General features: G+C 42.0%; 1 protein-coding gene across 2 annotated transcripts in view; it reads left to right on the top strand.

Annotated features, from left to right (window-relative positions):
• Positions 1-26,948, top strand: part of DAB1 (DAB adaptor protein 1) — a 666,637-nt gene that overhangs the window by 179,325 nt on the left and 460,364 nt on the right. The window contains exon 1 of one of the 2 annotated variants that reach the window (XM_079982112.1): positions 17,219-17,238. The exons of the other annotated variant lie outside the window; for it this stretch is intronic. The gene's annotated coding sequence lies outside the window, so the exon portion shown is untranslated. Of the gene's footprint in view, positions 1-17,218; positions 17,239-26,948 lie in introns of those variants that run through there. 2 annotated transcript variants of the gene reach the window in all.

Here is a 26,948-nt window from a genome sequence, read left to right as displayed (position 1 = left end):
ACTTAAAATTGCATGAAAATGAATTGTTTAAGAGAAGCTTGCTTTACAAAAATGTGCAAGACTACAACACAAAAATGTGTGCATTAAGAGAATTTCTCCCTGAAATGCCGATTAATCTTTATCAAGACTTTATTTTTATTTTTAAATGCAAGCTTTTATAAAAATATGGAAAACTAAACTTGCAACTGGAAAAAATGAGAAACTGGGAAGAACTAAAATTGACAACTTAATCCTTTTATAGTTTCAACACAGTCCTTCTCTCTCTCTCTCTCTCTCTCTCTCTCTCTCTCTTAAAAAAGTGAATGTACATGCTTGTAGCCTACACAGAACACTTCCAGACTGCCACTGTTTCTGGGAGGTATTCAATTAGATACTGGCAAATTCAAGTTGTGCAATTAAAATCAACCTGGCACTCTTGTGCTACAAGCTCAAGCTCACCACCTACCTTCCCCCTTTTTTGTAATAAAGGAAGCAACAAGGAAATGCACTAGAGAGTGTGGGATAACAATGGCTTAGCATACTACCATACAGCCTTCCCGGAAACAAATAAGAATCAATAAGCATTAAATAGCCAAATGTAGTCTAACCTCCTTGTAAACTTCGTGCCAATGAAGCAGGATGAATGCTCAATAAACAGGTCATCTGCAAGTGACCACAGACAAGAGTCCGTTGTCACGTTCTGATGTCTTCCTTAAAAATATTTAGTTGCCCAAATTTCAAACTGTTGAGCCTTAATCCTCTTTTCAGTTCACATGCCATGAAATTGGATAGACTTAGCATCTCACAGGGTTTCCTGCATATATGCCAAGAGCTCTGTGATCCTTGGATAATCAGCAGTAGATTATTGTTAGCAACTTTTTTCTTTTCTTTCCAAAAGTGGGATTTATTTCTGCAAAGATTGTTGCCATTGCATTCCAAGTTTTCCAAAACATATGAAAGAATGTTGTTGGAAGTCAATTGCATGTACTTGCAGTCCAACACTATAACTCTATGCCAATTTACCTGGAAATTTTCATTACATTAAATTCTGAGCAGGTATACATAGGGTTGCATTGCACATCTTTATCACATTTTATCATAGTGGGGATAGCAAGTTGATTAGGATTGCAATCCTAAACACACAGGAGGAAGTAAGGTCCATTGAATACTGTGGAACTTACTTCTGAGTAAACATGTATAGATAGGATTGCTCTGTATGAAGATCTTTATTATATTGCATATCTGTCGGCGTCTAGAATATAATATAATTTATTATAGAGCACTTTCAGCCTTAACTGAATGAATTTAGTCTACAACTAGCTAAGCAGGTATGATATCCTAGTGAAAAAAATTAAAGCTGATAAATTGGGGGTCCTTTATTGTTAGTTACGTTCTTTTGCATTTGAAGCAGAAACAGAAAACTATGTGGTGAGTTTGGTTTTTTTCTGTCAAGAGCTAGGTCCTAGCTTTGTTTACTTAGAAGTCAGGCCTGATTCATATGGCCAAATTGCTCTTTGGTAATTTATTGAAACACAATAATCTGATGATATCTCCATGTGGCAATTCACCCCATGCCAACATAAACAACAATAGCAAAAAAGCTTTGAAATTGCTCACATTGGATATGGAATTGGTGCTATTCATGTATTATTCACTGGTATGGCATGGGGCTGGACTGCTAGCTATGCCCTTGGCATCTAATCACCAGGCTAGCTCTCCTCATGTCTGAAAAAAAATTATGGTATTACTGAAATAATTTGGTCATTGAGTATGCCTATGTGGGAACCATAAACCAGAAGAAAAAGCAAAGCACCAACATATAAAATAAACAATACTTGTTTATTTAGGTACGGAGCAGGTATTTTATTAAAAGCAAACATAAACTAAATAAAAAGCTAAACATAAATTAAATAGACTGTGACCCTATAATGCCATGTATGCCCTATATGTACCTGCAAAGGGGGAAACATGCAGTCAAAAAAGCATATATATATATATATATATATATATATATATGCTCCTCAAAGGGATTTAATAATAAGCAAGGATTGTCTCCTCTTCCTTTGCTTCTGAAGACTCTGTAATATCCAAATGATTTCTAATTAGCAAGCCTATATATTTAGAATAAATTTCAGACATTGCTGTCTTAAGCCCTGCTCCTAGGGCCCGAGGGACTCTGCTAAAATCTCTTACATGTAATAGATTTTCTTTCTAATCTGCCTTTATTCCCCTCCCCCATAGCTCTGGAATCTGACACAGTCGTGTTTTAATTGGGAAAAATGCCTATGAACCTTCTCTCCCCTTCCTGAGAAAGGCACAAGGGGTGGGGGAGGCTGGAATATCCTGGGATAAACAAAGGAGCTACCTTTATGTGAAAGAAGACTGAATATCATTGAAATAATGAAAAGTTGTGCTTACAGGGAAGAGGAGCTATTTCCCAAAATATATCAATCTGATATTCAGAGCACTTGAGAGTCTATCCAGGTTACCTATTTCCTGAGGCCTTACCAAATAATACAGATTTAACAGATATGCTTTTTTTCATATGTATTTCTCACTTCAGCATCCTTTCCATTCCCCATAAACGGGCAAACCAAATCAAGTCTGCCAGATTAGTATGTGCATTAGGAATTGGCTGGAATATGTCATACGGACCATTGAAGGAAATAAAGATACAGTACATTGGATGTGCTGTCTTTATGCATTGTATTCCCTCCCCCTCTATCACCTAGGTAAATCTGCAGCCTCTTTGAAGCTTCTTCCTTGAACTGCTCCATATTTGCTGATCATCCTTTCTCTGTCAGCATTTTTCAAACATCACAATCCAGTGGTGTATAAATTTTATCAAATAAATAAACTACAGCTGACATGAATTTGCCTCCCAAACAAACCATCCTTTGCTCATTTTGGATAACAAATATTACCTAGCTACAGACTTATCCTATTTTCATCTTTGACCCCCAGTAATATTAGATTTTAGTGTTTGACATGGCAGTTGATATTTCAACAAGCAGCAGAATTAGATTTTGTCTGTAGTGAACAGTGATATGCAATGGGATATCACAGTAATTTTTCAAACTCTCTACCTTCAAGGAAAACGTTTCGCAATGGCATCTTCCAATGACACCTGTGCATCTTCCACAGAGTCCCATTTCTTCTTGAGGGACCATAATAGATTCTAGTTTTGGGTCCTGTTAGTACATATCAAACCTCACTGGGTTTCTGAACCAACTTGGAAAATGCCTGGCAGCTGTGTTCTCCCCCACAAGCGACCCTCGGGATGATTCATCACTCTTCTTTCCCGATGCACTTCTGTGACATATATCCAAAGATATATGCACACAATATGATAGCAGAGTCCAAACAGAAGCTAGGCATTTGAGGTGTGGAATTTAAGCGACAGAACAACAGAACATGGCTCCTCTCTTCTTCTCTGAGAGAGAACAGGAAAAAGCAATAGTACAACTAACGGAACAGTGTAACTGAACTTCCATTCTCATGACTCCAGCAGTATGGAATGTCAGCACAGACATGTGATGAAAACAATCACACATCCTGCAATGGGAGGAATGAAATCCCAACAGGTCTCAGCATCATATTTGCCAAGTTTGACCCAGAACATACCCAACACTACCTGTGACTGGACATTGAAGAGGAAAGGCATTAAGTGATGGACAAATTATCTGTGAACACTTCTTATTGAGGAATCTCCGATACGCTTTTAAAGAATTCAGGATTCCCCAGAAAATAGTCTGAGCATCACTAGTGTATCATATCTGGAATGTAACACTACTTAACACTAGATAGTGTTTTATAATTGCAAGGTGTTAGCATTTTTATCGTAGATTCCTTACAGGGTAGAGATGGATGGATGGAACAGTCTATATCCAGTCCATGTCAGTTTCCCTTAAATCCATTCTGTCCTATTTCTCCATTAATCTGGGGTGTACTTAAAAAAAAAAAAAACCTGCATGAAAATCTACATTGAAATGCATACTTTATAACACAATATGAAGTGTGGATCATGTGAGCTTCCCTCAGAATAGAAATACCATTCCTCCAGCATCCCTGGTTCAAGCAGTTTCCCATTCTGACTGAGCTGCAACTTGGCTTTCTTTCGAAGCTATGCAGACTGACCCACGTTGAGCCATCATCTAGAAACTTCCTATGAAAGATACCATCTGGTTTGGTAACTAACCCTTGTATCAGGTGGGGGAGACTTTTAGACATTCAACACATAGTTTTTGGCTTCTGGACTTCACCTGGTGCTTGAGGGGTATTTTGCTCTCCTTTCTAGTATAGCAAAGGTCTTGTGTCTAGTTCCTCACTCATTATTTGGAGTGTTAATAACTAGTTAGATTATATAGTGCATATTTCTGTGGTGCGTATCACTGTGGCAGCTAGATGCTTTAATTACAGAGATTAAAGTACTAAACAAGGACAAAAAGAGAGAACAGCTATAATTACTAAATCTGTACATCTGTGGAAAACGCTTCATGCACTGCCTCAAGAGGGGTGTCGTGTAAGTGCCTAATTTTTTTTGTTTGTTTCAAATGTTAGCTGTGGTAGCAGAGTAAATGGAAGCATGTAGCTGTCTCATGTTGCCCATGTTACAGGCTCCAGTGACATGGTGGTTTTAGACTCCTGGTTTAGATATCTGAATCCCCACCTACGAGGTATGAAGTGGTGGGTGGAGTGGTGGGAAACATTTTGAAGGGGAAAGAGTAAAAGAGTGAAAAGGTGAAACTGGTGTCCTTCAGGTGCTTTCCTGCAAACAGGGCTGTAGAATTGGAACTAAGTCCCACTGGAAGAGAGAACAGCTGAGAGAAGTGGTTTGGGGCTACCTGGGCAGAAACAGGTAGAGGATTCAAAAACTCCTCCTATGGAGTGACACTTTCCTTCTATGCTTTATTTTTATAAATATTTATTGAAATTTTTCATAACAAATAAAAAGAATCAAGAAAAAATACACCAAAAACGACAATCGAAACAGAAATCAAAAAAGAAAAACTAACAAAGTCAAAAACCACACAACATAGAAGCAACAAAAAAGAAAAATTATTACTTGCATTTACTATTTCTATTACCCTCTTTCCTGACTTCCTCACATCTCCCTTTTCTGTGTTCTCCTTTACACAATCAATTTTAGCAATTTCCAACCCTTTTTGCCAATCTTGTTCAATATTTTACATTTCAACCTATTATACCTGTTTGGCATGCCCCACAACAACACGCTGGTTGTGCTATGTTCTGCTGAGTTAGATTTAGATACCATACATCTCAGAGAACAGTGTCCTCTAAAAGTTTTTTCAATTGCATGGGTAGGTCTGCGTGGAAGGTGCTCAGTTTGGCTCTTGGCATCTCAAATCCAGGGCCTTGTAAGACCCCTGTCTAAAACCCCGGAGAACCAGTCAGCTTAAACAATTCTGGGCAATGTTCTTACTTAATATAAGGCAGCATCCTATGACTCCTAAAGTTTGTGTGATAGATGCATTTTGGTGCCCAGCTTTTGCATTATTTTTGATGAGAAAAGGGCAAGAGAGTGAAACACATGCCCTTGCTGGCCCAGCAGTTTCCATTAGATCAGATGGATGAATCATCTTTCTGGAAATTAATTCCTTCCTTTAAATTAGTCACATCTCTGGCAGAAGACAGTGTGCCACTGACGGATGTGACCCACCTACTCTTTCTTCCAAGGCAGCAGGTCACCACTCCTTACTCACCTATCCAATAAATGGCCAATGATGTTGGTAGTTGGTAGAACATCTCTGCCTTTGCAAAATTCATTTTTCAGTGGCCCTTATATATTGTATATATTCTAGCAAAAAGAGTCAAAATAAACCTGTGGAGTCCTAGCAAAGACTATGAACACTTATATTGGAGTAAGACCTATTGAACTCAGTGACTCTTATTTCTGAGTAGGCGTGCATTGGATTGCATTGTAATTCATTATCAGTCTGTAACCTTGCAGTTAAAACTTTTTTTTTTTTGAAGACTTATTATTTTCATAGCACTTTAAATACATTCATTCCATTGAAATCAGAGCAAAAGCTCCTGGTGATTTTAATAGAACTGGATTACACTCACCTACTTTTCTATCATCCATGTGTGGTTCTGTCTTTATTATTTCCATTCTCCATATGAAGATGCAAATCTGAAAGAGAGTACATTGCCCCAAAAGGCCACCCTGTGAGCTTCTGACGAAACTGGAACTCAAATGCTCGTTGTTCCTGAGTCTAGACCAACCCTCTAACCATTGAGGCAACTTGCTTTCAAGCTATGGATCTGAGTCTTTTTTTCCAGGCATCTGCAATTTGTGACAACTGTGAGGACTCTTTCTCACATTACAGAATGAAACACAGTGAGTTGCCTGTGGCACTCCAGTTTGAGCAACAAGAAGAAAGACTCCTCTCGCACAATAACATCACTGGGATGTATTGCCTTATAGTTGGACTCTTTCATCTATAATGCAGAGGAATAAGCTTTCTGTTTGTAATATTTGTAGTTTACAAATTCAAAACATTGGATTTTCTTCAGATAGATTAGAAAAAACCACGACCCAAGTAAGCACATCACAGGAAAAAGCAAGCAAATTCCCCCAAAAAAAGCAGAATAAAATGAGGCATTCAATTATTAAGAAATGGGTATAAATAAAAATGTTCTTTTCTCTACTTCGCAGTCACCGATATGATCTAAATTAAGACTTATATCTCATTTGACTTTTCCCCCAGGAAAGAAAAATGCTGACAGAGTAGAAGTTTGAAGAGCTCCCCGAGGTTAAGAGTGCTCCACATTTAATTTGTAGCATTGAGGCAAGAAGAAGAGAAGGTGTGAGATAGCTGCTTCCCTTTTTCATCTCTTCAGGCTGGGCCTTGTCCATACAATCAGTTTATAATTCATAAGAAAGACACCTTTTGCATGCCTGTCCACATAGCTTTCTTCTAGATTCTTCTGAACGTCCCCATTATTTTGTATCTGGTGCACTGATACTGGGAAAATATGACTCATTTAAGATAATATATTCAGTTTGATCTGGTTCCTATATTGCCAGCTGTGTCATGGGAGTCACTGAGGCATGGCAGTTCTCCCAGTCACACTTTGAAGAAAGCCAACCATGTGAGTGGGGCTCACAATGCAATTTCAACAGTCCCCGTTTTTCTTTCCTAAAGGGCGGGATGATGAATCCTCCAGAGAAGCAGGTCCCTTTGGGCAAATGCAGAGCTTCTCAGAGTTGAAGCAGGATATTTCTGAAGCATCCTAAAATGAAGCAAGGTATTCCAAAACAATTTGGGGGCACATTGGACAATGATAATAATAATAATAATTTATTATTTGTACCCTGCCCATCTGGCTGGGTTTCCCCAGCCACTCTGGGCGGATTCCAACAAAGACCAAAAATACACTAAAATGTCACACATTAAAAACTTCCCTGAACAGGGCTGCCTTCGGATGTCTTCTGAATGTCAGGTAGTTGTTTATCTCTTTGACATCTGATGGGAGGGCGTTCCACAGGGCGGGTGCCACTACTGAGAAGGCCCTCTGCCTGGTTCCCTGTAGCTTTGCTTCTTGCAATGAGGGAACTGCCAGAAGGCCCTCAGCGCTGGACCTTAGTGTCTGGGCAGAACGAAGGGTATGGAGACGCTCCTTCAGGTATACTGGGACGAGGCCATTTAGGGCTTTAAAGGTCAGCACCAACACTTTGAATTGTGCTCGGAAACGTACTGGGAGCCAATGTAGGTCTTTCAAGACCGGTGTTATGTGGTCTTGGCAGCCGCCCCCAGTCGCCCGTCTAGCTGCCGCATTCTGGATTAGTTGTAGTTTCCGGGTCACCTTCAAAGGTAGCCCCACGTAGAGCGCATTGCAGTAGTCCAAGCGGGAGATAACTAGAGCATTCACCACTCTGGCGAGACAGTCTGCGGGCAGGTAAGGTCTCAGCCTGCGTCCCAGGTGGAGCTGGTAGACAGCTGGTAGACAGCTGCCCTGGACACAGAATTGACCTGCACCTCCATGGACAGCTGTCAGTCCAAAATGACTCCCAGGCTGCGCACCTGGTCCTTCAGGGGCACAGTTACCCCATTCAGAACCAGGGAGTCCTCCACACCAGCCCACTCCCTGTCCCCCAAGAACAGTACTTCTGTCTTGTCAGGATTCAACCTCAATCTATTTTTATTCATCTTAACTTGCTATCCCCCTGCCCACATCCTTATCAGATTACTTTCATAAGGCAGGCCAGCCTGCCTATGAAGTGGACTGAGGCAGCCATCTCAGGAAGCAGAATCCCACCACCACTGCCTCTGGAGAAGCAGCAGCAGAGGCAGGTTCCAGTGAGATCTCACCAAAATCTCACCAGATCTCACCTGAAGCTGCTGCTGTTGTCACTTCACAGGCACCACTATGTGACCAGTTATGTGAGGTTTGGGCAGTGGGGCAGCACCTTCCCATTTTGCTTCAGGTGGCAAAACAGGACACACCATCCCTAAGATAACTTCTATAATGCAAGACCATTCCATAATAAGATTGTTGCCTACAAAAGTACTGTGTGTGTGTGAAATGAATCACTTTTAATTCTGCCCTCCATAAGCCATTTTAAAGGTGTCTAGCACAAAAGCTCCCTTCTGAAATGGACAGGTGTCTTACATAGGAGCCCAACATAAAAACAAAAGTTTTAGAAAATTCTTTAAAAATAAATAAGTAAGGGGATTAGTACAAAAGCTCCAAGACCTATGTTCTGTAATTTGGCAAGCTTTATCAACTTGGGAGAGACTGCTTCTACAGGTATATTTTTAGGACCAGCCTTATTTTTGTGATTGTAAGTTGTTTTAAACTGTATTTAATATTGTGCTTTAATGTTGCAACCCAAGCAAGCAATGTTGCAAGCAAGTAAGCAAGCAAGCAAGCAAGCAAGCAAACAAACAAAGAAACAATGATATCTTTAGTGAGTATCTATGAGGTAGGACAGAATTTTTAAAGCTTCATGGCTCAAAGTATTGTTAAAAGCTATATTAATGCAATGCAATCATAGATATATACACAACCATTTCAGCATCCATTCTTGTGCTTTATAACCCATTTAACGGCTCTTACAAGAAAACAAACAAGCTTTTGTTCCCCCCCACTTGGCATTATGGGGTGAAAGCAGATTTGTAGGAAAGGTGAAGCAGGGGGAGAGCATGCAATGGCTCTTTGGAAATCAAGTGCAGATTTGAGTTTACATCCCAAACATTTATTTCCCCGTTTGTTCGTGAGATATGCCATATATGAGCAGCTTAGCAGTGGTGGGCTTTTGCCTCTCAAATTTTAGTCATGCCCTGCGTGACACTAAAAGCCGGTGTACCCCTGCCTCTCTCACTCGGTTCTACAGCATTGTTGTGGTGCCCCCTACAGTGCAGTGCAGCCACACCAGTTGTGGCACTCTAAAACTGCCTCTGAGCTTAGCAGGAAATATTTGACATTAGACATAAAACTGTTATCTATAGACCTGTTCTGGATACCTCCCCTTTCCCCAGATAAACAAAGTCTGATTACGAAGGCCACTTTTGAATGCTAAAACTCATCTCTGGAGCTAAGACTTCATCTCAGTTCCACCTGTTCAGTCAACATAGAGAAGAAGCAGGATTAAGCTGGCTCCATCTCCATATATTAGGCTGGTTATCATAACAGGCTCAGTGCATGCACCAGACCTGCACTTGCAGTCAGAAACTCAGGTTCAGCATATAGATCATACACATGTAGAGTTTTCCTTCATAAGAGGGAAGGCCAAAGACAGACATTTTGCTGTCTGAAGCGGGGCAGAAAATGGTGCCTTTTCTCCACTTCCATCAGTCATGGTGCCTAGTAACAAAGGCCTGCCAGATATTTTTGCATGTGAAATAATACAATCTTCAAACACCTTTTCCCTTCTCTGAAAGTAAAGATAAAATATCTAGCTATGTGCTGTCCTTTCATGATCCCCAGTACTGGATGCCTAAGGGACAGGAAGCTTTCCTACAAACAGGCTCAGCTGTGGTAGTATGGGTGAAAATCAGGATCGGAAAAGGTGTCTCGTTTCACCAGGCTCCCCTTAACACCCTGCAGCAGCAGCAAACCTATTTTCCCAATTGAGTGCATAGAGTTTCTTGCATGTTTTCTGAGAATTTGAATTGTGGGACAAGAATATCAGCAGAAAGCAGCAGGAAGAAATGTACAGACAGTCTATCGTATCAGATTTCAAGAAAGCAGAAAGAAATGTCACGGGGAGCTTTTTGTGGAATATTTAATTAACAGCAACAGCTACAGAAATGAAAAACAACATCCAGGCAATTACAGTGTTCAATAAAGCAGCTCTCAAAGGATGAAGCAGCAGTGGATTAGTGACTGGCATTTAAATATGTTATCAACCAGTTAGGGGAGGCTGGAGTAGATTCACTTCCCGGAGGACTAGGCTAGTGCAATATATTATCGCTATATTATTGTGGATTTTTTTACCCAGGGCAGTAAATTGAATTATATATAGGAGAAAGTGATGCCAGTTCAGGTCTCAACTTAAGGTCTCAGCTACGCAATCTGTTCTTCTGGACAGTATATTACACCATGTTCTTGATATACCTTGGGATTCAGTCAGCCATTCATTTTGCTAGAAATCAAAGGCAATATATGTTTTGGTTGAGTGAGAGAGAAGCTGGAAAACTGTATTATTTATAAAGGTGGAGAAATATGCTAATCTTTGGACACTTAAATAGAACAGAATAAAGCATTCATGTGCTCTTACCTGAAGGGCCAAGTACAACTGGCAACGGTTGTGCCTTCATGTCAACTGGAAGAGAAAAACGTTGGATAGAATTTCCATAGGTAGTGATCTTTTCCCCAGTAAAATAGGCTTTTTTTTTTTTTTTTTTAAAAAAAAGCATATTAACTGGACTAAATCATGCATTCACTACAATAAGTTGACATGCGGTTTCTTAAAGCATTAGTTTTTGAAGCCATGAATAACACTGCTTTTGGTTTGTTATTTTAAACACATCAAACAAAAGGTTTCCTGAGCCACCTTGTTCCCTGCTTCTCCAGGCTATCACCATGCAGGCTTCTTGCAGCAGAAACAGCCCTGTGCATTTGGAGCATTGGTGTAGCACAGCGGTGAAGACTGCAGCTCTCCACACCAGAGGTGGGAAACCTCAGGCCCAGGGGGGACCTTCTCAGAGTGTTGTTATTCTTGGCTTGGAGCCTAACTCAACTTTCTGCAAATAGAAGGGAACCCTCCAGTCATGGAGGATCTCACCAGTCCAAGGCGCCTTTTTGCAATGGTTGCTTGTTGTCTCTGCCCAGCACACAAATAATCAGCCATGCTTTCTTGTAGTCATAGCATATGGACTTCTGAGACCAAAAGCAACAGAGATGATCACAGCCAGTCTATGGCTCCAAACAGTAGCCCCTTTGTTTTCTTTGAATCACTTCTCTTATGCTGGCAGCTAAGACAGTCCCTTTTAGAAGTAATTTAAAATGCTGCTTCTTTAGTGCTGCTTGAAATTATATCTTGAAGGGTAATTGCATCCTACGGTGTCACACCCATACAACAGACCTTCGTAGCTGAATATCTGGCAAAAGAGGAGAATACTCACAGGCCAACAAATAGTCCTGTGACCTGTCCTTCCTTCCTTTTGAGGATTTCAGAGCCTTAAAATGGCCCTACTTTGCCACCTCCTCAAAATATGATGTTGCTGCCAAGGAACCTCTGGCTTCTTCCACATGTCACAGTTGTACTATATAGCAGGTTAGTTTTTGTTTCATAGAGGGATTTGCTGTTAAAATAAATGAATAAACACCCCACAGGTTGTTTTTTGAGGGAAACTCAATGATTTTTCATAGCACGCAAGACTATTGTCTCAAATTGCCCATTCGGTAGAGGGTCTCAGGGTCATGGGTTGAAGCCCCACATTTAGCAAAAGATTCTTGCACTGCAGGGGGCTGGCCTAGATAACCCTTGTGGTCCCTTCCAATTCTGTGACTGAAAAGCATAAGGCAAGATGGGTCTGTGAAGTTGTTGTGTAAATCTGAAAGGTAGTCAATAGTGTTGGTAGCATGTGGGGGAAGGGGTAGAAGGTGAGAACAGGACCTATATACAGGTGACTGTCATACACGATAGACAGCAGAATATATCACTATCCATACACATCTACTGAATGTAAAAAAAAAAATGCAGAAAGAAGGATAAATGAATGTGGAAAATCAACTAATGGTTGTTGTCAGCATCAGCATTCATTAACATAACTTTATCATTTAGGACATTCATCAGATTGTGTATGACTCTCAGCATTTTTCATGGCTGTTGGTAATTTCTGCATTTTGGGCATTTCACTGTAATGTTTAAGTACGACTGCAGCATGACAGCATTCTGAATAGCACTTTTCCTTGGATGAGTACCATCCAATGAGGGTTTTAAAAGTGGGCTAGAAATGTTGCTGCTGGAATGAATTCCTGGCCGAGAAGGAAGAAATTGTGTTTTTGCATCTCCATACCTATTTCACAAACTGCTGAGACATTTTGAAAGCTTGCATACACCCTCACAGCAACATCTAATAATTTCAGCCCAGAGCTAGTATAGAGGCATTAGGGACAGTGAGAAACCTATAGACAACTGCCTCAGTGAAGCAGTCTTTAAAGAGTCCTCCTACCCACAGAGCTCTCTTCACATAGGACCCTGAGGTAAATTTGTCAAAGTAGGTCTCTATCACTGTGAAAAATTATAAACATGCTTCCTGCAAACCAAGAAGAAAAAGAAAATCAGAAGCAAAATTGGTTTGAGCTCATCCACTTTCCTGCCCTGCTACTGCTTCATGGAAATAAAAAGAGCAAAATAGAAAGAAGGGGTACTCTATCAGAAAATGGCATTTATTGTTGTAAAGTATCTGGAAAATGGAAAACACCACAACCATCCAATGTTAATGCTCTGTGTTAATAATATAAAATACATCATGTTCACTACATGCAGCAATAATACCAAGCCCATTTAAATAAATTATAATTATATCTAAGAGTCTCTCATGGCCCTTAAAATATGAATTCAATAGGACATAATCCGTACTATAAAATTCCAGAGCTGGACTGACCATGGGAGCTATTATTGCTGCCATCACAACTGGAATCTCTGTAGCCTCCTAAGTGCCCTGCCAGAGACCGTTATGTCCTGTGGAGAGAACAGGTGGAACCAGGGGAACCATCTCTGAGACATCATCTTAAGGCCACATGCCAAATGAGAGATATGCAGTGCAATTCTATAGTTGAGTAAGCCAAATACAGTTCAATGGGATTTATTTTCAGGTGAGTGTTCATAGCAATGAAACTCCAGTAACCTACTTTTGGTTCTGTGGTATTCAAACAGGGCTGCAACTAATTGATTATGAAAAGAGACTGTGTAGAAATAAGTACAATAACTCACCAGTGGTTCATGTCCCAACCAAAATGAATACCGAGGCATACCACGCAGTGCACATGCCAACATTTTACACAACTACAGCTGCTGCTGAAGTATATTTTGAATTATGGTTTGTAGGCCAATTGTGATTGGCAAAATAATCACTACTCTCTGGGCTTTTAGGTCAGTGCAAGACAGGCTGCTGCAGGGGCAAGTGAACATAAGATAAAGCCAGGTGGTGAAGAGTCTTCTACAGTACATAACCATGAGCAGAGTGAGGCTCAAATGTTGTGTTACACAAGCATGCCTATGTATTTTTTTCATCTCTGAAATGTAGGGCATATCTTGGGACTTTGCTTGCATAGACGGCAGCCCACCAAGCCATCATCTCTTTCCTCTAAGCATGCCCACAATTCTCCTCTTAATCCAGAGTAAATGTTTTCCTGTGATCAGGTGCTAATGGCTGAGATTATCTGGTTCAGCAGCATCTACAAAGGGATGCTCGCAGTTCCACTTGAGCACCATAAGCACGGCACTTTCATCACTTTCGACTGAGAGCAATCATAGCCTATTGTTACACACACACACACACACACACACACACACACACACACACGTGATAATCTTTTTCATTTTCACCTAATGACAGAAATAGATTATTAATTGCAGAAACTTAAAGCAATTAAAGCCATCCAAATTGTGGAATCCACACTTGCTATGTAATTGAAAGGAAAAACTATACTCATTATCGGATGGCGTTCTGGGGTGGGTGGAATAAAATGACTATTAAAACATACAAGATGTTTCTGAATTGAAGGGTTATTATCATATTATTCATACATAAGAAATTTAATATTCAAAGCATTTTACAACTTGTGCTTTGCTTTACTTGCATGCTATTTTAGGGGACAGTACGTTTCCTCAATAAGTGCATGTGACCAGACTATGTGGTTGCTTGCTTTTACTCCTAGTTTACACACAGGGAACTGAAGTTGTAGAGGATAGAGCCTTGACTCTCCCAGATTCTGCATACTTGGGTCTTCCAGATTCTGCATGCTTTCAGTTCTCCTATATTTACTCTCTCCTCAAAGAATGAAATGAATAGATTTATATAAAGCATGCTTAGGACTGGGCATCTTCACAATTAGAAAATCACATGTGGAAGAAAGGTGCATTGAAAATGATGCTTATAGCACTTATCTCCTGGTAGATTAGGCTAATGATGAATTTAGGATTGTCACTCCTCTGTTTCCAGGAGTTCTCTGCTTTGCAGGCTGTAGAAGGATGGCCCTCTACTTTGAAGGAGTCTCCTGTATGAAGGGCTGTCCAGTCAACACCCAGTTTAAAGATAAAGAACCATAAGAATGGAGAGCAACGAAGCAGGCTACCCTTGTGCAGCACAATCGTCTCAGAGTTCAATGAAATTATTTTCCAGTAACTGTGTTCAGGATTGCCACAGAAGTAGGTGAAGTTGATAGAGAGTATGGATGAGGGTGAGACACACCTACGTAAGTGTTAAAATACATGTGGGTTTGCCACACACTCTGCCACTGACAGCCGCAAACTGGGCACCTAAGAGAAGTAGTCATACATGCATACCGATTTGTGTGTGTTGAGCTCCACCAAGTGATGGGGGAATCCTGAGCTAAGTAGGACCATCCCTCACATGAAGGAACCCTATGTACAAAGAGCTTCTTCTAACATACTATATAGCATTTGCAGGGGGGCAGCACTACTCAGTGCACCCCCTTGATACATTCTTTCGGCACATGAAGGCGTTTGAGTGAACCCTTCTGTAGTGCCTCACTTAAGGGCCTCCATGAGAGTCATGACTTAAGGTCTCTTTGGTTTGGGTGTAACATTGTCCCCACTACACCACACCATCTAGTGTACGGAGTAGAGTACAAGATGGATGTAGACTGTCACATGAAACAATTGTATGTGTACATAGAATCACAGAACTGTAGAGTCGGAAGGAACCACTAGGGTCATCTAGTCCAACCCCTTGCAGTGCAGGAATCTTTTGCCCGACGTGGCATTTGAACCCCGTGACCCTGAGATTAAGTGTCTCATGCTGTATCTACTGAGCACATGCACACAATCGTCATCACTAGTTACTGACGAGAACCCGCTCGCCATCCGTAAATAATCAGTCTCACACCAAAATGGGTTGTAGAAATCTGGCCGCAGCTCTGCTCTAGAAGCTGCTGTAGCACAGCCTTTATTGTGTGTCCACGAAAAGATACAAATTCAAGGAGAAAACTTTGCCTCAGTCAGCAGATAAAAGACAATACAATACATTAGTCTCATGTTCTCACACCAGACCACGTATTTGATCAGGCTATGCTTACGTGGGCCAATCATCGGGCAGCATGAGCTCTCCACGCGTTGATCATGCTCCAAGCAATGCTTTCTGCTATGAAATCATCCTTGCAATAATGAACTTTTGCCCATGCTCTTATGGACAAATGACCATATTCCCACAAGTTACAACTTCCCAGTGCTGATGAGCATGCAGTGATATATTTGCCCTGGCAATGTTGCACAAGTGTCACCTTTTTCTTCTTCCATGGAAGTTCCCTTTGAAGCAAATTAGCAATGTGGGAAGCACATTAGCTAGAAGTAAAGCTTAATGTCATAAACTTTTTGAACGATCCACGCTGTTCTGTGAAAAAATGGCATCTTTAGCCATGAGAGTTTGGGGAGGGGGGTGGAATCCTGAATCAGCAACAAATTTGTCTTCCTTGTACAGAATTTTTAATGCAAGTCCATCTGTTGGCAGGTCTCCCACTGTGGGTCCCTACCACCACTGCCACTTGCAGCATGCTACTGTTTAGATTACGGTTACCTATGCTGGGGACCAAATTTGTTTTGCAAACAACATCTGGGGTGGTCAGAATGAGAAGTGCAGAGTTCAGCAAAATGTTGACAGAATCCAGAGCACGAACACCTTGCTTCAAACCTCCGCGCTTCAGTTACGTGAGCTGGTTCACCTACCGCTTAATTGGCCGCAAGCCATACAAGTAATTATGCCGCTGACATCTCCTGAAATTATATTCTTAATTGTTACATTTATTTGTATCACAATGAAATTAAACCACATCTCGGTTTGGTGGGGCTCTGTTGCTCTCATAGCTACAAGCATTGTGGGGGCATGGCAAGCATCAGTTTTACATTTCATGGAAATGTCGTCTGGCAAGCTAGGGGGAGGAAAAAACAAAGGAAAACTCCCCCAGGACCTCTAGGGAGCAAGAATTGTAAAGATGGCAAAGTAACAGAATATTGTAGTATGGCTCTTATTATTATCATAGCGCACTGCAGATTACTCTGTTTCTCTCCGCTCCCGCCCCCCCCCCCCGAACTCGCTGTTATTGTTTGCTACAATTTATAAGAGTTTACCAGGGCAATGCTGAATTGGTTTGCCTGCAAACAGCAATATAATATCTCACTCCAGAGACACAACATATCTCTATTTGTCGTTGCAAATTTACTTCTTTTAAAGAGGGGGGGGGGGGGACACACACATCCTGCTTCCTGCCTCCATTTCTTCCTTTCTTTTTTTAAAGAAGAGGAATAACATCCTTTCAAGGAAAATGTATGCGGAACCAATTTACAGAGGTTTGGGGTGGGGGGAAGGAGCTCTAAACACAGTTTGGTCTTTCTGCTCAGAACTGCTCTCTAATTGCTTTGAATTTACTTTATTGCAAGGTTGGGGATTGCTTTGAAGTGATTATGAGGAAAACAAACAGGCCTTTTCTTTATTTGCAAGGAGAATTTAGAGAAGGAAAAGCTCTCTCTCTCCACCACCCCCTCCATTTGATATCCTGTTTTAGAAGCTACAGTTCTAGAAGGTCTCAACAGTTACTAAAAATGTAATGGTAACACATTTACTTCCTTTCTTTAATGGCTGAGTCATTTGTACTGGGGAATCTTTTGCTGGCATTGAAAAGTACTGCTTCAGCTTTTCTCCCCTTAACTGTACCATTTCGATGGATGGAGCAGACTGCATTCTTCTGTTTCTTGGCAATCCCTTTGCAACACCCCCCCCTCCCACTGCTCCCCCCTCCCTGCCCCCCGGGCTTTCCACCTCTGGGTTTTCTTTTGCTCTCATACTACTAAATGTGTGAGCACAATATGATTTGGGAAATAAGTAAAATAGCAGTCAGGATTTGCATAAGGAATCTATACCTGATAAAACACAAGCAAAGATTGTTGAAGGAAAGTAATAAATAGGCCATGTAAGATAATGCTGCACACAACCAATGTTAGAATGTTGAGCATCTGAAATATTTACATTGTGATATTGTATATTTATGTGAACCCTTTAAGCCTTCACCAACACAGGCTGGGAATGATGAGGTTGGGGAAGCCTGTCTTAATGGGTCAAAGATGTGTCTAGCTGCCTGGAGCCCTCAGCCCATGGCCAGTGCTCTTTGCCTCCTCTCTGGAACCTTGTGGGCAAATAAATTAATAAAATGGTGCTAAGCTAACCAGCAGTAAGTTTGGTCCACCTTTCATCTCCATGATAGCACAGCAAACTTTGGATATCAGAACTATGCATGGTGTTGTGGGTGCAATTTGACTCCCCATCTCACCAGAAATATACTGGTATTTAGTGGCACAAAGAGAACCATAGAACAAAAAGAATGAAGGGAAGTTTAAGTGGAGAAAGAGAAGAATCCAACTCAATGCTTCTTGTTACAATCTACTGGTGAACGTCAGACAGGTATGACAGAGGTGAACTACTTCAGTGGTGACGAAATGACAATGAGCTTGGCTGAAAGCTCCTTCAAAGTTTAGGCCCAACTCATATTAAGCTCTCTTGTGGAGGGAAAGCCACCTCTTACCACAGCACACACCCCTTTCCCTTTGCCACTAAAATTTACTGAGTCGTAACAGCAGCAATGGAGGCTGAATACTCTAGTGCAATTCATGCAATGTTGCGCTGCCTTGGGGGTGGGCCCTCCTCCCATGGCGCATAAGCTTCCATGAAGAATTGTGCCATGGTTGTCTGGAAGGAAATTTGAGCGCATGAGCTCATGTATAGGAGATTTGTGTGATTGTCACACCGGGTCATGCAGGTGCCCCAGGCATGTAGAGCATCTTCATGTGAGCTGCAGCTCACAAGCAGGGTTTTCCAACACACAGGTGTTGAAGGAAGGCAACATGAAGGGCTCAAAAATAATGACCCGAAACCCAAGTCAATAGCAGGGCATGCTATTGCCGTAAACACAAGTAATGAGTGAAGAGGGCTTATGTTACAGCAGCATTACAAGCACTAGGACTCCTGGAATGCACCTTTGGACTCTGAATCCTCCTTGCTGCTGTTGCCACAAGCAGGTCAGTTTCCTGAAAAGGGATGGGGGAGGTGGAAAGGTGCTGAATGTGGGGTGGGCAGTGGCAGTGAAGTGCTTGATAAGGCACTGGGAAGATAAAGGCCTGGACTTTTGAATGAGCTCAGAAACAATACCATTTATCTTCTGAGTATTTTTTGGAGTGGGAAGGGGAAAACAATCCCTTTTTGTCTAGTCTGTTGCAAATTGAAATGCAGAGATGAGGTAGGTTTGTCTATCACAGAAGAATCACCATATGGATCTGGTGGTGTTATTCACACACTTTGCCCCAGAAAGGGGTTGCATATTCAGACATGAGTGGAATACTTTACTGACCCTTCCAGAACAATAAGAAAAACCATTAGCACTCGAAGCTGCTGGGTACAGAAGACAAAACAAAAGCAATCTGTTCTGAATGAAATATTAATAATAGTAAATGCATGGCTGTCAGGTTTTTATATTGCACACATCTTTATGTTGAGTCTGAATACTTTGTGGAACACACATTATCTTGTCTAGGCCATTTGTGATGCCTCAAAAACTTTGCATACCACCTATCTATAAAATGCATGCGTAATGTTTCAGCACAAATTAATTTCCTCTGTATGCAAACTAATGTGTGCACATTTCTGCAGAGGTCTGTAGTTCTGAGTTGAAATGCTTCCCTCGTGGTATTCTGCAGCCAAATAATGGGTAAGGTATTTTTTTTAATGTAACAGATGTCAGGCAGCATGGCCCAGAGAGCAGGCTGGGTGGTAGGATGTAAAATATTCTGTTCCAAACTCTGACAAATACCTGTCCCGTGACACCAAAGATGTCACATTGCATCTCTCATTTCATTTTTTCTCATTTAACTTCTGCAGTTGTTGTGCAGGAACTTTTAGATTCTGACAAGGGAATGCAAAAAAGAAGTAAGTGATATGTGCTTAATTTCCATTGAAATCAGCAGGACTTAAGTATGCCAATTACTTATGATGTCAAAGGGCTTCAGGTTTTATCCAGGTTATGACAGGACAGGGATGAGAGGATAGGAAGGAGCATGTTAAAAAAGACAACATGAAACTATCGTGTATGTATACATGATAACTGGCAGACTTTAGCCCTCCTCAGGTGTGCAAATTCAGGGCTTACAAAATATGTGATGGACAGCTTGTGAAGGATGACTATCTGAAGCAGTGAGCCTTCTGAATTTATGAAGGTTCCCTGCATGTTTTAGAACCCTGGAAAATCAGAGTTATTAAACATGTGACAGAAAGCTCCACACTTTTCCTCCAAAGAACTGGTGGACTATGAGAACAGGTGGGGTGGGCAGAATATGCTCCTTCTGGCAATCCCACCCATTTTACCTATTAAATTAATCCTAAATGTTCATGCTTCAAGAGGGTTCTTCTGGTTTTCACACCTGAATTGGGCTCTTTTGGGTGGAGCATCTGTAGATGTCTGGATTGGCCCACAAATGGGTCCCAAATTACACATCTCATTTTTAGGCCTGAGACAAGAGACTACAATTTAATTCAGACCTCAGGACAGTCCTGGAAGAAAGAATGGGCCTGAGCTGTCTCCCCTCCCCCCCCCAAAATGAGCATCTAGTCTTTGTGACTAAAAAAAAAAAAAGGAAGAACAAAATCTGTTAGATTTCAGAAACAAGGGGAGAAAACATGAATCATAATTTTGTACACCACCTTGGAGGGTTGTTTTTTTTTTTAATGAAGGGCAGTTAAGAAATATTTTATATTTTGGCAGCTGCATCACTACCAAGTGATTAACAGTGAGGGGGTGGTCAGGGCAGTCTGGGCACACTGGCAGAGCCAAACTGGCACTCCCACCCATGCACCTGAGTCATTGAGATGCTGCCAGCATCCCACCCCTTCCGTGTCCTAGTACACAGTGATGATGCCACTGCCAGACTAGGTCCACAGTGCCACTCTATGCCTCCTGCTCCTCTTATTGCCGCTGCAATAAAACAGTTCCCAAAACTATCCCGCAGGCAGAAAAGGTTGCATGACTCAGACAACCTACTTGCCAAGGAAACAATTTGCCATCTCCCCCTCCCCAAAGTGTTATCTTGTTTCTTTAACACAAAGAAATTCAGCAGTTAGTTTCATCCTGCATCTATTTATTTTAACGGGGTGCACAGCTGAAAAATGCTTAAGACTGCTCTGCAGCTATTCCTCCTTACCCTTCCGCGCCCCCCCCCAGCACAGACATTACCAGCACTGAAAGAGAGACAACATTTCATGTGGCACAAATTGCTAGCATTTTGTCCCTCCCTCCTTCTTATCCCCAATCAAACATTAAATCTGCATGCAACAATATCAGCCCGTCTTACCTGTGACTTTCACTTCAAACACTTGCTGTCTTCAAAGAGACTAGTTGAAAGGATTTAGTTTTATTAACCACTCTGGCAGCTGCTGCTGTCCTCCCTATTAGCTAATGGAGTTTAATTATTTTTGTGTGTGGAAGATTCCAGTTGTATCTTCCTTGACAAACGGGGCCTGCCAATTTACATGGAACATGTACCCACTTTACCAGCAGTTGTTATCATCATAGAAGCACATTGTCAACTTGTACAGAACCAGATGCTTCCATGCCCAAATGAATTACAGAGGAAGAAAGGCTCCTCCCTCCGTATCCTCAATCTCAGCACAGCGAAAAGTCAGAAATCTAAATAGCATCTTGATATATACTAGGGATGGGAAACCTCTGGCATGCAAACCTAATTAGGCCCAACACAGATTCTCAGTTTGACCCGTGAGGCCATTTTCATCAAACCACATCCATCTAACACCCCTAAGTGATTTCAGGTGAGGTGCACGTAAAGACATGGCTACAAACAAACATTCAGGAGCTTAAAGTGCTCTTCTGCACATGGAACTTGCTGACAGGAGTAACCCACCTCGCCACCCAAGCTATAGCGAGAGCTGTGTGTATTGGCTCTGACAATGAACCCTGTTTGGATTGGCTGCACTATGAAGTTTGCCTTCAAATGGGCTCATTGCTTTGTCCATTTGCAGGTGCAGTTTTAATTCATGTGACTCTCTGTAATCTCTGATTAGTTGATTAGTGATTATAATGAACTACTCCCAACTTTTACAGGCAAACTGCCCCACACACCTGCCAAGGTTGGTCTGGGGTGGTGGTGGGAGAAATTCTCGCCCACTGGCTGGATCTGGTCTCTCCACCCCTATATATGTAAATGGATGAAGTCATTATCTACGTGTGGATCTCTAGTCTCCCAAATGCTGCTATTCATATACAAGAGGAAAATATCAGCAGGCTTGAGAGGACCTGAGCTTTCCAGGAGCATAAATAAATCTCTAGAAAAAAACTCTAGAGGGGGTAGGCCCCCCAAAGAGTGCTGTTTAGGGGAAATTGTTGGCACTTAATCATACTGGTATATATGCTACAGATGTATGTAACAGATTTGCTGTCTGTTTGCCAAAGCTGAGCATGATTTTTACAGCGATTTATAAGCTAGGCCAATGGAGACATAGAATGCAGAAATCACTTTTGTGATTATAAAGCCCTTTTGATTGCTGATCACTACAAGTTCTTTGCCTTTCTTTTGCAAATCTGATTCTTCTTTTTTAGGGGCTTGGGGAGCGAGAATGAAAACCTTGCTTTCTTCTTCCCATCAGTTTATGTAGAGTGAGCCCTTTTATTCTCTGGATTTTCTTTGACATTGTCTACCAAAGAAAAATCCCGGCTGGATCATTCCAGTCTCGTGTATCCTGATAGGCAATTTAAACATATATTAAAAATCATCCTTCCAGGCACATCACTTTGAATGCTGTCTGACACCATTCACAACATCTGTGTCACATCAGCTCTGGAGCCCAGGGAAAACCTGACAGTAGGAATCTGTTTTTAAGGCATCTCTGGAATTTCTCCCCCTTGGACAGTCCTTTGGAGTGGTCTCCTTGACAATACCTCATCATTGTTGTTTTAGTCAAAGATTTAAACTGAAACGACACACAACAGGGTCCTTGTCCATAAGGTGGGGGCATTGTGCAACTGACAAGGATTGCCAGCAGTGCTCGCTTCGGCAGCACATATATACTAAGGATTGCCAGCAATTTCAGAAAGAAAAGAGGAAGGTGCTTTCTCATTTTCATAAAATACATTTACTGGGCAGGGTGGGAGAATAAAAGCTGGATTTGCCCTTTTTAGTGCTCTGTCAGAAGGGCAAAACCAAAGGTGGATTGCTGGTTTTCTTTTCTCCTTTCTGAGGTTTTTCAGGGGACACAATTTCGCTGCCATTGGGTGGTAGCCAACATTAGTCATACTCAGAGGCCATTGATTTTCATGGTTCATCTTTGAGTGTGACTAATGCTGGATTTCACTTGTTGTTTCCAAAGGGGGAAAAAAATATATACAGCAGAGCCAGGGCTGCCTTACATTCCCACCATTTTGGAAGCAGGGGCTGGGGAGTGATCTGCCCCAGGCATGCCCCCCCCCCCCCCCGTCGGTTCACAGTGCTGAAGGCACCCAATATGGCAAGGGCTGTTGGGATCTCCGTTCGACCGAGCTGATAAAGCTCATCTTCCGGCCAAGACCTCAATGTGATTGACAACCTGAGCCTCTGATAAGGCTCCGGGCACCCCTCCCCCCCATTCAGCAGATAATCAAAGCAACACACGGAAGTGATGAGATTTATGGCTACATGGCTAAAGAGTTTTATTGCTAACTACGCAGACAAAAAACTCATCCTCTCTCTGTGAGAGCAGAGAGCAAGTGAGGAACAAAGGAACAGGAAGCCAGTACGTCACATCCATCTCCCGTGAGACTTCCAACAGTATGGAATGTGTCTGGAATGTAAACAGAGTCTTGTGACTCCAAAGCACTGCTCAGTGGCAAACAGAAACTAACAAAGGCTACAGGGGTTTCTGTGGTGACAAGGAAGGGACTTATGCTCTCTCTCTGCTCTTGGAGGAGGAGATCCAAAGCTTCCTATGTCCTCTGGAGCACTCTCCCAGGGTTCAGAGGATTGTAGAGATATGCACACGCAAACCATTGGACCTGCAGAGTTGAAACGGACCTCATGTTTCACTGTCCAATTTGTGGATGAAATAGTGAAGTAAATGGAGGAAGGAACTAACTGATAATGGAAGCAATAAGAACTGTTCCTGGCACCTGCCAATTTCCCCTCTGGAAGTCTCTTTAGAGCAATACTACGTGTTATTTCTAGATTACTTCTGTGGCGGGGGGATGCTAAGAGGAGCTTTTTATACCACTCTCGGTGCTACAAAGCTTCTATAGTAGCAGCAGCAAAAAGAAAGGAGAGTGCTCTTACTCTCATTTTTACCCCAACTCCAAGCCAAAAGTTCTTGTTTGAACTTTCAACTCACCACTGCTAATGATAGAGGGATACTAGGCCAGTGTCATGGGTGGCTGTGACCAGAATCTATGAAAAACCTCAGCTCCAGCAGGGCTGCATTGATGAGAGCCCCCTGCTGGAGCTTCTGTAGTGAGGAGCTAGACTGACTGAGGGAGGTGACCCATGTGTCTTGTGTAAAGCCCCCCTCCCCACAAAAAACCTGGATCCTACTCCCATCAGTCCCAACAAACAAGCCTAATGACCAAGAATGGTAGGAGTTGTAGTCCAGCAAAATCTGGAGACTCGTGGGCTTCTCCAACCCTGATGCAAGTGTTAAACAGCCTTGGAGATAAGATGGACCTTAGTGGACTAGAACTTCTGTACAACGGGAAGCCCAATCCTGTTTTGTGAAGCTGTTCCAGAAGATATGATATACACATTTAAAATAGTGTAACACCTAAAATTGGGGCACTTTGAAAAGTTGACCAATACTACCATCTTTTCCTTTTGGTCTATGGGTGAGCTGCCTCACGGAATTGGACACAGATCATATGCAGGCCTCTTGTTATTTAAACGGAACTAGGCCATTTGGTAAGAGTGAACGGTCAAAGGCCTGGAAACGATGCCTTATGAGGAACGGCTAAGGGAGCTGGGCATGTTTAGCCTGGAGAAGAGGAGGTTAAGGGGTGATATGATAGCCATGTTCAAATATATAAAAAGATGTCACATAGAGGAGGGAGAAAGGTTGTTTTCTGCTGCTCCAGAGAAGCGGACACGGAGCAATGGTTCCAAACTACAAGAAAGAAGATTCCACCTAAACATTAGGAAGAACTTCCTGACAGTAAGAGCTGTTCAACAGTGGAATTTGCTGCCAAGGAGTGTGGTGGAGTCTCCTTCTTTGGAGGTCTTTAAGCAGAGGCTTGACAACCATATGTCAGGAGTGCTCTGATGGTGTTTCCTGCTTGGCAGGGGGTTGGACTCGATGGCCCTTGTGGTCTCTTCCAACTCTATGATTCTATGAAATCCCTCATCCATCCTCCTACTCAGACTATAAAAATATAAAATTATGTCTTTGGATTTTCCTCCAGAGTGTTTTTTCTTTTTTTGTCCTGTTTCCAAACTTGTCCTAGAAACTCACCCGTGTCTTGCATGTGCATACAGACACTGTTGGTGCTTTAAATAATTAGTAATAATAAGAGAACACTCAAATCTAACTCAAGTTGTCAGGGATTTTAAGATACTAATGAAAGGATTAAATAGGGCATATTACCCATGAGAATCCTGAAGCACTCTGCAAACTGCTATATTTATACAATAGCTTCACTCCCCAAAGGAACACTACTACCTTTGAGTTGAAAAATGTGGTAACTCTGTAAAAGCTTATTAAGTCAAATGAACAAGATGGAGGGGGATGGCACCATCCTTTTATGTCTTATTCGTTCAGCCATTGTGGCCTATTGGAATTACTGAGGTCTGTACAATATTGTGCCTGCTTAGGGTAGGACATCTGGCCTTGTCTCATTTGGCAGGATTAGATGTGCTCTCTGTACCACTTAGAGTTGTTGCCAGGCTCTGTAATTCCTGGGCTTGGAATATAAACTTTGTGATTTATCATGTTTGCCTCAAGTGTCAGGTATACATTTCACACACACACACACACACACACACACACACACACACACACAAATGTACAGCATGAGAGAGGGGACGAGGGAGGGAGAGGTAGGTTCTCCAGTTTAGATTTTACTCCCAAGCTGGGGAAGAACTGCACTCTTTCCCAATTGACCTACTGCAAACCCAGTGATCTTTCCACTTGTCCATTTGTATGCAGCCCCCCCATCCATCTACCTGCCCACTTACCTTACTGATTCTGCTGTTTCAATGGCAGAAAGGGGAAGAATCATATATCTCTCAATGCTCAGAATAGTAATAGGGATGGTGGGGGAGAAATCCCAACTCAAGAACCAAAGCTGAGCCTCTTCAGACAGATGTGGGACTTGTCAGAGATTCCTGGATTGCAGGGGTTGGACTAGATGACCCTCAGGCTCCCTTGCAACTCCACAATTCTATTATTCTAGCATCTAAAGCACTCTCAACCAAATGCTTCAGAGATCTGGATGGTTAAATGAATGCTGCAGACAGCACATCTGCAAAACATAAACATGCCAGGGTAGGGAAAAGGGAGGAGGAGAACTATTCTGTCTCTAGTCTCTAATCAGATGGAATTTGTTTACCAGGAATCTCATTGGGGAAGAAATGTTTCAGCTGAAAAGCTGACAACACAATCCTATATATGTCTGCTGAGAAGTAAGGCTTGCTGTGCTCAATAGGACCCCCAAGTAAATGTGTGTAGGATTGCTTCTTTAGGCTGCAATCCTGTACTTACTTACCTAGGACTAAGTCCTATTGAACTCAATATGGCCTTCCTCTGAATTGCCATGTATTGGGATGCCTTGCAAGGCAGCGGAGTCAGTGGCACATCAAATACAGTGGTACCTCGGGTTAAGTAATTAATTCGTTCCAGAAGTCTGTTCTTAACCTGAAGCACCACTTTAGCTAATGGGGCCTCCTGCTGCCGCCGCGCCGCCGCCGGAGCCCGATTTCTGTTCTTATCCTGAAGCAAAGTTCTTAACCTGAAGCACTATTTCTGGGTTAGCGGAGTGTGTAACCTGAAGCATCTGTAACCTGAAGAGTATGTAACCCGAGGTACCACTGTAAGATATTTGTTTCTAAAGTCTAAACTTTTCAGTTTGAGAACCAGTCCCTAGAAAAGTTTATCTTAAGCTGTAGAAGTTTAACCAAAAATAAAACCCGTAAAGCTGACTGGTCCAGCATTATCAGAGCATCAAATACAGTATGTAGAATTTGTCTACTGTGCTAGTAAAGCCTAAAGCACAATTTGTTTTAAAGAGAGGCAACCTGTTGTAATGTC

This window comes from Podarcis cretensis (genome assembly GCF_951804945.1).
Source record: "Podarcis cretensis genome assembly, chromosome: 6".
Lineage (NCBI taxonomy): Eukaryota > Metazoa > Chordata > Lepidosauria > Squamata > Lacertidae > Podarcis > Podarcis cretensis.
The sequence above is the reverse complement of the archived record's forward strand: the minus strand, read 5'-3'. Positions and strand labels throughout refer to the sequence as shown.